This window comes from Syngnathoides biaculeatus, chromosome 9 (genome assembly GCF_019802595.1).
Source record: "Syngnathoides biaculeatus isolate LvHL_M chromosome 9, ASM1980259v1, whole genome shotgun sequence".
NCBI classification, from domain to species: domain Eukaryota; kingdom Metazoa; phylum Chordata; class Actinopteri; order Syngnathiformes; family Syngnathidae; genus Syngnathoides; species Syngnathoides biaculeatus.
Genome location: NC_084648.1, coordinates 15,771,148 through 15,786,556, shown reverse-complemented (window position 1 = coordinate 15,786,556; position 15,409 = coordinate 15,771,148).

The window sequence follows — 15,409 nt, the reverse complement described above, 5'->3', positions numbered from 1 at the left end:
TTTGTCTCGACGACGGCAGATATACGAGGCGGGCGAGCGCCGAGGATTATACACCGGGTCCTCGCAGCGAGATGAGGAGGATGGAGGGAGAAGGGTGGAAGTGTGGAGGGGGCGGGGGGTAGCGGTGATGGCTGGGGAGATGGGGTTGGGGTGGGGGGGGGGTGGGGGCAGCTTGTGACCGTAGAATAATTTCAGCCTCTTTTCCTCTCTGGAGACCACACGCCGTCTGAGCCAACCTGCACACACATACACACACACACACACACGCACACACACGTTTACCCCCCCCCCCCCACGTCCCCCCTCGCCTCCAATCCTTTAACTGCCTGCCGACGCCGGATGTCTCTTCTTCTCCGCCTCAGCGTGGTGGGGTGGCGGCGGCGGCGGTGGGGTTGCAGAAGGAGGGGTGTGTGTCTGTGTGCGTGTGTATGTGTGAAGGGATGGGGGCGGGAGGGGGGGGGGCAGATGCAGGTGGAGTGGCGGTGGTGTTGGGGGGGGGGGGTGAGGAGAGAAAGGAGAAACGGGTTCCTGTGCTGCCGCTGTGGCTAAGTGCTGCCGCAAATCATTCCCACATTAGGAATACGGGCAATTAGCGCCGCAGCATGACTACGCATGCGCACACGTGTTCAAATGCACACATACACACAAAGAACCTTCCATCAGCAACAGCGTTCAAAACTAAAAGGTGTGAGACCGCCTGTACAGGTAGTCGTCCCGTAAAACACATGCACGCACAAAAACTAGGTCAAAACAATTTCATTTTTAACATGCACTAGTACCAGACATAACACAAGGGGAGAATTATGAGTACAATGCATGTATTACAATTTCTAAACCCAGAATTCTCATTTGTGGCCAAGAAATGGGTGAAACGTGCACACAAGGTACTAATTGGTGGCCGTGGAGAAGATACACAAAATACACATTTTTTTTTGCACAAAATATGGGTATAAGGTATGCATGGAATACCCAGTTGTGGCCAAGAAGTCGGTATAATGTACTCATGAAATACTTATTCAGGACTAAATGGAACAGTGCTGAAATGTTTCAGGTCATACCTGGATGAAAGATGTTATTTCATAACCATTGGAAGTTGATCATGTAAGGCGTCCCTCAAGGGTCAACTATTGGACCACTTCTGTTGAGCCTGTATATGCTACCCTTGAGTCATTTTTTTCAGCATTTTAATATTGATTATCGTACTTATGCATGAATACTGATGTGTGACCACGAAATAATTTTTGTGGCCACAAAGAAGATATACACATTTTTGCCCAAAAATATGGCTATAAGGTAAGCATGAAATACTCATTTGTGGTCACAAAATACATAAAATGTGCACGGGAAATACTCAGTTGTGGCCAAGAAGTCGGTATAATGTACTCATGAAATACTAATTCAGGACTAAATGGAACAGTGCTGAAATGTTTCAGGTCATACCTGGATGAAAGATGTTATTTCATAACCATTAGAAGTTGATCATGTAAGGCGTCCCTCAAGGGTCAACTATTGGACCACTTCTGATGAGCCTGTATACGCTACCCTTGAGTCATTTTTTTTCAGCATTTTAATATTGATTATTGTACTTATGCATGAATACTAATGTATGGCCACGAAATAGGTATAACAAGCATGAAATGGGAATTTTGGCCATGAACCTCACGCAAGTGGCCACAAAATATAAAATAATTTGACTTTTTGTCACTGGCATTTGCCAGTTCATAGCTTTGTGTTAGTGAGTTGCATTCACTGCCTGTGGGACTCTCCGCTTCTACGCGTATGTTAGAGTAACCCTAGTCACAGCGATTCTGTGCCCGTTAGTTTGATCCTGTCCTTTTGAGTTTGTTAGTTTGCCCCAGAGTCATCGAACCCTTGCTGTATGTCTTTTGGATCCCGCCGAGCCTAGCGTTTCTGTGCCTTTGCCTTGTCGGACTGCTACACCATCTATGAGCCAGTTTCGGGAATAAACAACATGGAACATTATGCCTCTGCCTCGAAGTCCTGCATTTGCCCCCACCCCTCCCGGTTCAGTATGGTTCGTGACAATACCAGGATGAAAGAAGTTATTTCATAACCATTGGAAGTTTCCGCATGTCATCGAATGGCAATAATGTATGGCGTCCCTCAAGGGTCAATTATGGGACCACTACTGTTGAGCCTGTATATGCTACCCTTGAATCCTTTTTTTCAGCACTTTAATATTGATTATCATACCTATTGCATGAATACTAATGTGTGGCCACGAAATAGGTGCACGAAATATGAATTTTGCCCATGAAGCTCATGCAAGCGGCCACAAAGTTGCCGTTGCTCAGTACTGGAATGAAGCACCGGGAAGAAAAATTGAGTGCACCTTCCCTGGAAATAGAAAAATAGAGGCAGGTCGGCCGAAAGATAATTGAAAGGTAGTAAGATAGTCTGACTGACTTTTATTTGAGCTCCCAAGATATTTTGGAAAAACCTTGAATTTTTATTACCAAGAGACAATTAAAAAAATAAAAAAATCCGTCCTGTTCATGGGAATGATATTGAACGCACAAGTTGTGTACATCTTATATCTATTTCATGGCCACAAATGACCATTTTGTGCACATTATGGCTATATTGCGGCCATATATATATATTTTTTTAATGCTCACAGGGAAAGATGCAAAAAAAAAAAAAAAAAAAAAAAATCCCCGCATTGCCGTTCCACCTTAAGACCGCCACCTTAAAAGATTATCTCGGTTATTTCACCGCCACTGAGCCGGCACTAATAGTCCGAGGCAGATATTGAAGAGCAGCTCGCGCGCAGGGGCCGCGGAGATCTATTAGAAATTCCCATCTACGCGCCTCATACATATTGATTTCTGACACCAAGCAGCAATGAAAGGGCCGCGGGGAATAATATATTTAGCCGGGTTTGCAGCGAGCGGGTCACAGAGTGCATAAAGATTAGCCGAGCGGGCCCCTGACAGGACGAGGCGGGAGCCCAAATTGTCGACAGGCGGGCACGCCGCTTGCGACACGCACGCATAATAGATCGGTGCACTGTAGACTCGCATAATCCAAACTTTTGCTCGACGTTGTTGGTGTCGAAATGGAGTAAACACTTTGGGTGAACCTGAGAAGTGCGGGGCGGACTTTCGATTCTATTCTCTTTCTGGTGTCATAAAATGTTTTTACTTTGGTGGAAAAAGTCATGGCGGCACGGTGTCTCAGCTGGTAAAGCGTTGGGCTCACGGTTCTGAGGACCCGCGGGTTTTCTCCGGGCACTCCGGTTTCCTCCCACATCCCAAAAACACGCTCCATTAATTGGACACTCTAAATTGCCCCTAGGTGTGTTTGTGAGTGCGGCTGTTCGTCTCTATGTGCCCTGCGATTGGCTGGCAACCAGTTCAGGGTGTCCCCCGCCTCCTGCCCGTTGTCAGCAGGGATAGGCTCCAGGGCTCCCCTTCACCTTTGTGAGGATAAGCGACAAAGAAAATGTATGGATGGATGGAAAAAGTCAGATGACATGGAATGTAATAGCCACTCTTACCACACTGCAGTTGCACAGCCAGGTCCACTACCCTTGTCCTGTTCTCTTCCCCTCCCCTCCTGTCCTGTCCTACATTGTCCTGTTCTCATTTCACTGGGGGGGTAACACTACTGTTCTACAACTTCCTGACAGGTAAGACACAACAGATGAGGCTCGGGGACACCACCGCATCCACACACACCATCGGCACCGGGGAACCCCAAGGTTGTGTCCTCTCTCCGCTGCTCTTCTCACTCTACACGAACAACTAAACCACAACTTAACTCTTCAAGTTTGCAGATTACTCCACACTCATCAAGTTCATCAAATATGGTGACGAGTCTGGGTATTGACAGGAAGTCGAGAGGTTGGCGCTTTGGTGAGGGCACCACTGCAGCTGAAGGCACTAAAGACTAGACATGATTGTGGACTTCAGGCGGCGTCCTTCACCACAGCTGCCCCACAGTTTTGTCTCTACCATAGAGACCTTCAAGTTCCTGGGAATAACAGTCTCACAGGCCCTGAAGTGGGAGAGAAACATCAACTCCATCCTCGAAAAAAATCCCAGCAAAGGCTGTACTTCCTGCGGCTTTTGATCAAGGACGGCCTGCCACGATACTTACTGGCGATCACGGAATAAGTACTGTGCACCTCCATCACAGTCTGGTTTGGGGCTAACACACACACAAAAAAGGGCAAACTCTGACCGCAATGGACAATCAAAACCGCCCTACCCACCCTTGAGGACTTGCCCGCCAACCAGACGAGGACAAGAGCCGGCAGATCCTCTCGGATCCTCTGAATCCTGGCCACCGACTCTTTCAAGTCCTTTCCTCGGGTAGGCGCTACCAAACAATGCAAACCCAAACTCACAGCCATTCCGACAGCTTCTTCCCTCCTGCAATGAAATTGTTGAGCAGCTCAGGTGCAATTCTGCTGCAGCATACTGCCAATTTTCTACGTCGAGCTTGTCACATCCTGCTCGGCCAATTAGAATCATATAATACAGACTATCGCACGACCAGTCACTTTAAACTTCATACACTCCTTGACGTCTTGACACCCTTTGCACAATGGTCGTTGCAGTGGACTATCGCTCTCGTGGGAATTCTAACTCCTCTAAAAACTCGAAGACTCTGCATCCTTTGTTCCGTGTCAGCTGACTCTCTCTCCATTGTTTTGATTTTGTCAGCATGTATGACGTAGCAGAACGGCTCCAACTACCGGAGACAAATTACTTGGCCGGTAAAGCCGATTCCGATTCTGATTCTGTCCCGTGCACACTTCGGAAACAATGTGACTTTGTAATATTCAAATAATGCTTTGTAAGGGGGAAGTTGGAGATTTTGTGTTTGTGATTATGAATTGTGATCTGGAGTGAAAGCAGAAAGCAGGCGGAGGAACAATTACAAAGATGGAGGCACGCACTGGAAAGGAGAGGAACGAAGATTAACTGAAGTAAAACGGAATATATGTGCATGAATGTGAGCGACGGAGGAGGAGGAGTGAAGTTTCAGGGAGAAGAGATGGCGAGGGTGGATGACTTCAAATACTTGGGGTCGACAATAGAGAGCAATGGGGAGTGTTGTAAGGAAGTGGAGAAACGGGTCCAAGCGGGGTGGAACGGTTGGCGGAAGGTGTCTGGTGTTTTATGTGACAGAAGAGTCTAGGGCAAAGTTTACAAAACAGTGGTGAGGCCGCCCATGATGTACGGATTAGAGGCGGTGGCAACAGGAAGCAGAACTGGAGGTGGCAGAAATGAAGATGTTGAGGTTCTCGCTCGGTGGGAACAGGTTGGATAGGATTAGAAATGAGCTCATTAGAGGGACAGCCATAGTTGGATGTTTTGGAGACAAGGTCCGAGAGAGCAGACTTCGATGGTTTGGACACGTCCTTGGGCGTGCGAGTGAGTATGTTGGTAGGAGGGTGCTGAGGACGGAGCTGCTAGGCAAAAGAGGGACAGCAAGACCAAAGAAAAGGTTGATGGATGTGGTGAGGGAGGACATGAGGACAGTGGGTGTTAGAGAGGAGGATGCACGAGATGCGATGAGATAGAAAAAGACGGGACAAGCCGAAACGAAAAGAAGAAGAAGGGGGAAGTTAGAAAGGCACTGAACAGGATGAAAAATGGAAAGACAGTTGGTCCTGATGACATACCAGTGGAGGTATGGAAGCAATTTTGGAGAAGTGGCAGTGGAGTTTTTGACCAACTCACTCAATAGAATACTGGCGGGAGAGAAGATGGCAGAAGAATGGAGGAAAAGCGTACTAGTTCCCATTTTTAAGAACAAAGGCGATGTTCAGAACGGTGGAAAAACTACAGACGAATGAAGATATGAGCCACACAATGAAGTTATGGGAAAGAGTAGTGGAGGCCAGACTCAGGACAGAAGTAAGTATCTGCGAACCGTCTCCAAAACCTGATTTCGTCCGGCAGATCACAAAAAGAGAAACTCCTCTGTTGTGCGGTCAATTAAATAAATACCGTAAAGACTTAATAACCTGCGGCTGCGATGTGACGTGAGATTCACGTGTTTTGCATCACGAGCGCAGTCACGGCGCTCGCTCGGGTCGCCGCTGTCCTTCTTTTTCCGTGACTTCCCCCCGGGGGGGGGGGGGGCGTCCGCGGTGGCGCCGCCATGTTGGGGGGGCCCAGGCGCTGACCTGAGGGAATGAACGATGAGCTTGTCCAGGTGAAAGGCTAATTGCTCGGAAGCGAGCGTAGAGCGGCGCCCGACTCCTCCTCCTTCCTCCCTCCTTGCTCATCCATCCATCCTGCCTTCTCGCATGGCCCTCTCCTTTTCCCTCCATCTCCTGCATGGCCCAGCGCCGTTGCCATTACCGCCTGTTTTTTTTTTTTCCTCCTCTTCTTCCTCCCTCCTCCTCCTCCTCCCGCCGCCTCTAAAGCGCCACTCGGCAGCCTCTTCACAAATTACAATCGCTCAGGGTTTAGGCAATTGGCGCAAATGGCGGGGCTGCGTGTAAGGATTGGAAAGGGGAGGGGGGGGCTGTTAGGGCTGCAGGGGGGGGGGTATTCGGTGAGAGGGCGGCAGGGGCTGTGTGGTGGTGGTGGGGGGGGGGGTTCTGGAATTAAATTACCAATTCAATGGCTGAAGCGGCGCGTGACAGCGACGAGGCGTGGACATAAGATGGTGATGAGGCCACAAGGATGCTCAACCTCGCCTCCGGTGTGCCAAGATTTGGTCTTTATGCGCTTTAGATTGCGATATTTTTTTTAGCGTCTTAGCAGATTCGGTGCAGCGCTCACACCTTCTGGAAAGAAATTGGCTTTGAGAGCATAAAGATTTAAATGAAATTAAAAAAAAAAAAAAAAAGAAATAACGCTACCGTAGGCCGTTGGTACGTTTGGTGTCACGCGAGTTGGGTTACGCTTCACGTCCGTTCTCCATTCTCGACCGTGAGCGGTTCCGGGAAATAATAGTTGAAATTGATGAATTAAGACATATTTACTGTTCAACTGAAATTGTCTCTCGCGAAAAAGCAGAAATACTGTAATACATTGCAACAACATCCGCCCAGGACAAAGACCAGGTAGGAGTCCCCCGTGGTGCTCTCATCCTGGGGAGCCTTACGGAGCCTGGTCACTTAACTCTGACTCGCGCCGGAGGAGGCCCCCTTTTCCTTGTGACTTTGCTTCGATCACCTGTACCGCCTGCCAACGGGGGTTCCACAGGACCTGCTCCAGCCAGACCCGATATTCCAAGGGACTTCAAGGCTTCCTTTGCAGTTTCCGCTCGCGTTCTCTACCGCTGGCTCCGGTGGTGCGGGGTGGTCACAGCGGCCCCTCTACCTCCATATCTACCACCCTTGTCAGCATTTGTTCCCGACATTCTCTCGTCATCTTCTACTTCTTCTTGTCTTCGGAGGACTATGGAGCCTCTACATGCGAGTCTAGCGCTTCTGAAGACCATTTTCAGGCGCCTTGAGTGACTGAACAACAACAGCTACGGGTAAAATCACTGAACTACAACAGTCCACGTTTGGAAGCCTCATACATCAGTTTTGCATCAACATGACTGGACGCGTTCTGGTCTCAGGGAGAGAGATGTCGAAGCTGTTTGTCTTTAACTATGCAATCAGGGACTTGGATCTTGGATTCTACCAACGAGAGAGTGGATGGCTCACTGTTGACCTCCGCCGACTGAAAGCTAAGACCAAGATCGTGAAAAGGTAGACCTGGAACTGATTTTTCTTGGTGACTGTGCCCTCAGGTAGGATCTCCAACTCATCGTGAAGCCTTCCACCTCTTACTATCAGGCTCAACAAGACAGACGTACTGTACTATTCCAGTCGGAGTCATCTTCATCGAGGCTACACAGCCGAAGACATAGACGACTTCAAGTACCTTAGAACCAGGATCAGCGATGACAAAATCCTCGTTAAAGAGATCAGCGAGGCCAGTCTAGCGCCCGGTCAGCTCCGAACTGCCATCCTGAACCGGTGCAACATCGGGCTGGCCCTGAAGCTCACTGTCCACAGGACCGCCGTCATTGCTAAACCTGGATTGTTTACGAAAGACGTAAGATTAGCCACTACCTTGTACTATAGAAGGCGTAAAGAAGGAAGTTCACGGTATGTCGGGAATATGCCCTTCCTCGGCGTATATTATGTGATTGATGTGATGATAGATTTTCATTATAAAACCCACGAACTGCTTTCAAGAATCCAAATCCTTACGCAATTGATATTTTTCTCGGGTTTTCCTAAATAGTACATACAAATGACAGTTGGCATAATTCTCAAGTCATCAACCGTAAGAATATACAGTGATGTCTCCGTTCTCCAACAATCCGTTCCAGAAAATGGTTCGAAAAGTGAATTGTTCTAAAACCGAATCAATGTTTCCTATTACAATGAATGGAAAAAGAAATAATGCGTTCCCGGCCTAAAAAAAATAAGCTTTTTAAAGCATTTTTTAGCTTTTCCTGATAATAAACTGGATAGTAGAAATACATGTATCGTTTAAATACTTTATATAAAAAATAATTTGAGAAATATATTTATTTTTTGGCTTAAAATGTATGCTTTAGTAGTAGAATAAGTTAGGCTGGGAGTGCATCGCCTTGTCTGTAGCGACTCACCCCCCAGCCTTGTAAATATTTTTTATGGACAAAAGTGCAGAATAACTTTTTTTCTCAGGTTTTCCTAAATAGTACATACAAATGACAGTTGGCGTGATTATCAAGTCATCAACCGTAAGAATATACAGTGATGCCTGGGTTCTCGAACACAATCCATTCCAAAAAATGTTTCAAAAAGCGAATTGTTCGAAAAACGAATCAATATTTCCCATTACAATGAATGTAAAAAGAAATAATGCGTTCCCGGCCTAAAAAATTGGGCTTTTTAAAGCATTTTTAAAGCTTTTCCTGATAAAAAGAAAAAAGCATAGTAGAGATATATAGTTTAAATACTTCGTATAAAAAATAATTGAAGAAATATATTTATTTTTTGCTTAAAATGTATGCTTTAGTAGAAGAGTACGCTAGGCTGGGAGTGCATTGCTGTATCCTTAGCGACCCGCCCCCAGCGTTGTAACATTTTTTTATTAACAAAATTGCAGAATAACTTTAAACAAGTAACTTGCCTTCTTTGGAGCCATGATTGGGGGTTAATACGAATACCGATTAATTCAATAAGAAGAAATTTATGGCATATAGAGGTCCTATTTACAGAAATCAAAATCTATTTCACAAATCACAAACATCATAAGTCACATTTAGACATTATCGGACTCCTTATTTGGTAGCAGCGCCACAATTCTTACATTTACTTGAAATTGTGACTTTTCGGAGTTGCTGTTTGAATTTCTTCGACATCCTCGGTGATGATTTTGTTCACGAAAGGACAGTCCTTCTTTTCTCCGAGTGGCGATCTTAAAACCTACACGTTTTTTTTCTTCTTCCCGGACCTCGCTTTCACACCTTCAGAGACCCGAAAGGTGGCAAACGGCTCCCTCGCCGCCATGTTTGAACAGAACAGAAATAACCTCTCCAAGTCGCGGCAACGCAGCGGTTGTGTATCTTCGTCTCCCTCGGACGTTGACCTCATCGCTCTCGACAGCGGCGGTTTAATCGGCCTCCGTAAACCTTGGACCGCAGACTACTTTGGGACTTTTATGGGCGCGGGGGGGGGGGGGAATAAATAAATAAATAAAAATAAGCACACATCCAGCCAAGCACACTGAAATGTGTGTTAGTTTGCGTTTTTATTTTTTGGGTTGTCGGCCCATCCGGGCGGGACGGCGGTTTAGGGACGGCCGACTGACGGCGACAACAATACGCTCCGCTGGGTTTTTTTTTTTTCGTGGCAAATTAGCATGCGAGCGGCGCGGCGCATTTAGCACTTTGCGATTGAGTTCAGCGGGGGCCTCGCCCAGAAGGTCCCTGGAGGCGACGTCAGCGCCGGTGCGGCGGCGCGGTGGGCGGGAACGCGCTGTCAAAATTAGATAATAAAGCACCGCGGCGCTGGCGGATAAATGCGCGCGAGAGGGCATCCATCTTGCAAAAGCGTGGCTGCCGGAGAGGATGCTGCTAAATGACAGTCCGTGTGTGTGTGTGTGTGTGTGTGTGTGTGTGTGTGTGTATCAGGGAACCAATGAGAGGCCAACTTTTCAGTGCAGCTCAGCTCTCGCTCTAAAATCCCACACACAGAATTATGATTCAAGTGTTTATGCAGGAAGCAAGGAAGACAAGAAGGAGAGAGGGGTGGGGGGGTGGATGGAGGATTTAGTGGAGATGGATAAAGAGAGGGAAAGAGGAAGATGAGGGAGGGAAGAGCGGGAGCACAGATCGAGGGATGACGGCCGGAAATTAAATGTCGACGGGGCACTTAACCTTTCCCTAATAATGTGAGCTCTGCTGAACCAGCGCGGCTGCCTGATGTTTCGTCGATACTCCTAATTAATGGGCGGCCTGACGTCGTTTTGACAATATTTATACAAAATGGATGAATGGGGGAAGGAAAGAAAAAAGATCGATAAAGATTCACTCGGCGGTACGGCGATAGTTGACCGTTTTACGTTGACGCTTCAAATATAAAAACCATTAAAAGACGCTTTTGTTCTTTGCTTTTGGAATTTGCAGCGGAAAATAACAAAACAAAAGGAGTGACTTGTTTTTTTTTTTTTAAGAATTCAATTCAAAGATATAAAAAAATAAATAAATGAAAAATAGGCTTTTGTGGGGCATGATTGCGCGGGGCTGCTTTTCAACAAATGGTACTGGTAAATTGGAGGAACAAGCTAATAGCTAAACCATCTTCACTCATGTTTGTGACCAAACTTCCGGGTCACGGGGAAAAAAAAAAGACCAAAGGAATAAAATCAAATTTAGTCCCAACTCCGAATTTGTAAAAACAAATATGCATTAAAAATGGTCTTTTTTTTTTGTGCATTGCCACCACAATGAAGAAAAACAAGAGCAGATGTCACTTTTAAAGGGAACCCACTTAGCTTTCTCCTTTTTAAATAACAAATCATCATTCATGACTTTATTTGCTTGTGAATTTTGCTTCACAGTCTACAGTAACTATAAAATTATTTGTTAATAAATGTACAGTACCTATTGTACTTATGTACAGTATTATTGTGCTCTTTCTTTAACATCCAACAGACGTCGTAGTCTTTTTGAGATGAGATATTCGAGAGGGGTTAGCTAGCTTTTTGGTCAGCGGCTAATAGACAGCGAACAGCAGAAGGAAAGACAGTGAGCGTCGGCTATTGGTGAATCTTTGCTACTCGGGTCAGGGCTTGGTCCCGAAACCTCGTGAATAGCAAGCGCTCGCTTTGTCCAAGTACCGTAATTCCTGGCCTCCACCTGGTTATGAGCCTCACGCGGTACATTTGTAAAGGAAATATCATTTGGTTACATACATAAGCTGCAAGTGCCCACATTGAAACACAAGATATTTACAAAGAAAGACGGTACACAGAGTCTAATGCTAATGCTAACGCTAGCGCCATGCTAACAGGGCCGGTTAAAAAAAAAAACAAACAGGTAAAAATCACTGAGACACAGCAGTAATACGCTATCGCAGCGCTAACAGGGCCGGACCGGTAAAAGTCACTTCCTCGGCACATATATTCCACGGGTCTCACTCTTACCTTTTTCCGCTCGAGCGCCCCCTTGCGGCCGTTAGAAAAAAAAATGTGCAAATTAGCCGCATCACCGCATAAACCGCAGGGTTGGAATCGTGTGGAAAAAAAGTCGCGGCTCACGGGCCGTAAATTACGGTAGTTGAGTCTCTGCGGTGCTGCTACATGCGGCAGGTGAGCTGCGGTTCCTCAGGGTACCCCGACTTGCGATTTTTGAGTCTCAAGCCGTCGCGCGGTCAAATTTTCACTTCGACGCAGACAAACCATTGCAATTATTTGATTTTATTTTGTAAAAAAAACCTGCAAAATAAGAGTTGAATGGAAGCCTCCAAATAGCCTCCCCCCCCCACAATTTTTCCGCCGGCCTCTCGTTTCTCCATTTGCGACTTGTTATTTATTTATTTATGATGTTACGAGGGAGGCTTCGTGGGGGCCGGCGTCGTCAATAACGGAATAGTGATTCATCATTTAATTATGATTTGACAAATGCTCGCGCCTCCTCGCCGCTCGGCGTCCCTCCTCCCTTTCAATTCTCCGCTCTGCCAAACTGTCACGCGCTGCCCTCGTGGGATTAATTCGAGCTGTCTGTCTTTGTGAGGCTGGCGGTGCTCTCGGCGAGGGCAGGGCGGGGCGGTTTGGGGGGGGGGGTGCGCGGCACTGTCAACGAACACACGGCCTGACACTTCCGCGGAGAACGCAACGCTCGCCCGCCCTTGTTATTGTTTTCGCCTTAACCCCCTCGCTACCTCCGTCCGGATCTGGCGTCGGACAAGCGAGTGACGAACCGCGATGTCGCGGGGAACGCGAATGCTGGGATGACTTCAATTGCACCGATTCACCGCATATTCGCAACGGACCTGTGTGGAAATTGATCGATTGGCTGGTGGAATAAATTGACAGCAGGAGTGACGTCAGCCACCGGACTTGAATGTTTTTAAGTGCAGGTTACAAAAAAATTCCCACTTTTGAATCATCTTTCTTGCACTGTAGGGTTTTTTTTTTTTTTTCTCTTTGTTTAAAAACATTTTTCTTTGTTTTCCAACTGCTTTTTTAATCATGTAAAGCATATTCGTTACCTTGTGTATGAAAATTCAAAATTCAATTTGCTTTGCTTTTACATTGACATTTTTTCATCATAGACTATTATTTTATCCATCCATGCATTTACTTAGCCGCTTATCCTCACGAGAGTCGCGGGTAGTGCGGGAGCCTATCCCAGCTGTCAACGGTACACCCTGAACTGGTCGCCGACCAATCGCAGGGCACACCGAGACAGACAAGAGTCGACTCACAATCACACCTATGGGCAATTTAGAGTGTCCAATTAATGTTGCATATTTTTGGGATGTGGGAGGAAACCGGAGTGCCCGGAGAAAACCCACGCAGGCATGGGGGGAACATGGAAACTCCACACAGGCAGGGACGGGATTTGAACCCGGGACCTCAGCTGCCCCACCGTGCCGAATACTATTTTAGTATTTGATTGTTCTTTCGTTGTCTTTAGTACACATGACGTGGTGGCACATCTGGGAATTAGTTTACACTGGTTTGTGTTTATTATGCAATGGAATATGTATGCAGGATTAATTGTAGACTCTCCCACACAGTTTACACACACATATAAATTAATTAAAACAAAAACACTTTTTAAACAGATTGGAATTTTTTATGAAGCCCCCCCCCCCCCCGAAAAAAAAAAAAGTCACAACTTGCTTTGTTGTGGGTGAGTGTACTAATCGTGTTTTTATTCTTGTGCCGGCGCTCAATAAACAGCTGAAAAAGTGCATCGGCGACTTTGGCTTTGAGGGCATTGCATTAAGGAAGTTTACTGTAAAAATTTGATGATATATAAAAAAATAACATATTATACAGCGGAGCGGTCGCTGATGTTATCGAAAATCGTAAATCTGAGATACAAGCGCCAGCTGTAGTGGCAGCAAACTTCGCAAAAAGCAGCAATATTCTTAAACAAGAGGCCTCAAGATGTCTACTGTAGCGATTGAGGTTTGCTGTCAAACGAAACCTCAAACAAAGAGATAAATTTGTGTCTTTTAAAATGAAAACACCGCTATGAATGTCCGCTAACTTAATGCAGTAGACAGGCTAACGGATAGCAGCTACAATAGGGATGCTACAATGTTTTAGCTGTCCATCCGTCCATTATCTTAACCGCTTATCCACACAAGGGTCGCGAGAGTGCCGGAGCCTATCCCAGCTAACATCGGGCTGGAGGCGGGTTACGCCCTGGACTGGTTCCCAGCCAATCGCAGGGCACATTGAGGCAAACAGTCCCACTCACAATCACACCTAGGGGCAATTTTGGAGTTCCCCAATTAATAAATGTTGTTGGAACGTGTGAGGAAAACAGAATCTTCTTCTTCTTTTCCTTTCGGCTTGTCCCGTTAGGTCATCTTTTTCCATCTAAGCCCATCTTGTGCATCTTCCTCTCTAACACCCACAGTCCTCCTGTCCTCCCTCACAACACCCATCAACCTTTTCTTTGGTCTTCCTCTCGCTCTTTTTTCCCTGGCAGCTCCATCCTCAGCACCCTTCTACCAATATACTCGCTCTCTCGCCTCTGAACGCGTCCAACGCATCGAAGTCTGCTCTCTCGAATCTTGTCTCCAAAACATCCAACTAATGAGCTCGCTTCTAATCCTATCCAACCTGTTCACTCCATGCGAGAAAACAGAGTACCCGGAGAAAATCCACACAGGCACCGGGAGAACATTTAAACTCCACACAGGCGGCGGGGTCGTGATTCGAACCCCGGTCCACAGAACTGTGAGGCAAACGCTCCAACCAGTGGTGCCAACTAAAACGTTTCAAGGTTTTCCTCCAATGACAACACATTCTTTATTTCCCGTGAAAAACAAGAACTAGAGTGTTACTGCATCTTACAGAGTCACAATAGTCGTGAAACTCTTCTTCGTTTGTGCCTGTACGACTGTTTTACACTGCCCCCCGGTGGTCACGCCACACACAAACCAAAAGAATCGCAAGGCCTGGAACGGATTAATAGCATCACTATTGACTTCAATAGGGATAGATGATTTGAGTGCGGTCACCATTTAAACTCGGAAGTCCAGGCCCCACTGTAGCACTGAAATGACTTAACTACAGTAAACGTGGCGTATTTCTGGTTCACAGTACACAAAATGTATTATATATATATATATATATATATATATATATATATATATATAATATGTGTGGCGGCAGCTCTCCTTTCCCACATCTGGTGGGCATTGTAAACAAGTATACTGTAAAAACCCATAAAAAAAAAAAAAAAAAAACATGTGCTATGGCGGGGGCGGGAATAATTAGGAAAATAAATTTCTGGCTTCGATAACAAAGAGAACCCCGCGAGTAGCTTGTGGCAACACAACAAAAAACTGTCAGGATCGTCAAATCAACGGAGGCAAACTCGCATCTGCGGGCGTTCAGACGCAGAATTTGGCGGCAGATGCAATAAAAAAAAAAAAAAAAAAAAGCCGACAGATAAAACCGCAGCCGCCTGGCGCCGCGCCGCGCTAATGGGCGGCCATTAAAACAAGGCGCGTTGGAGGTGAGCCGCGGCGCCCGTGCAGTCAAATCCGGCAGGCCTTCGCCCCAGCTGGAGAGATAAGGTTTAATGCCAGCCACGCCGCCTGGCCTTATCTTCCCCGCTGATGGAGAGAGGAGGAGGGGGGGGTGGCGGCGAGGGGGGGGGGGGGGCAAGGGACAAAAACAAGTGTCTTGCAGGGACCGCGGCTGACTGCGTGCGTGCGTCCTCCCGCCGTTGGCATAGAAAC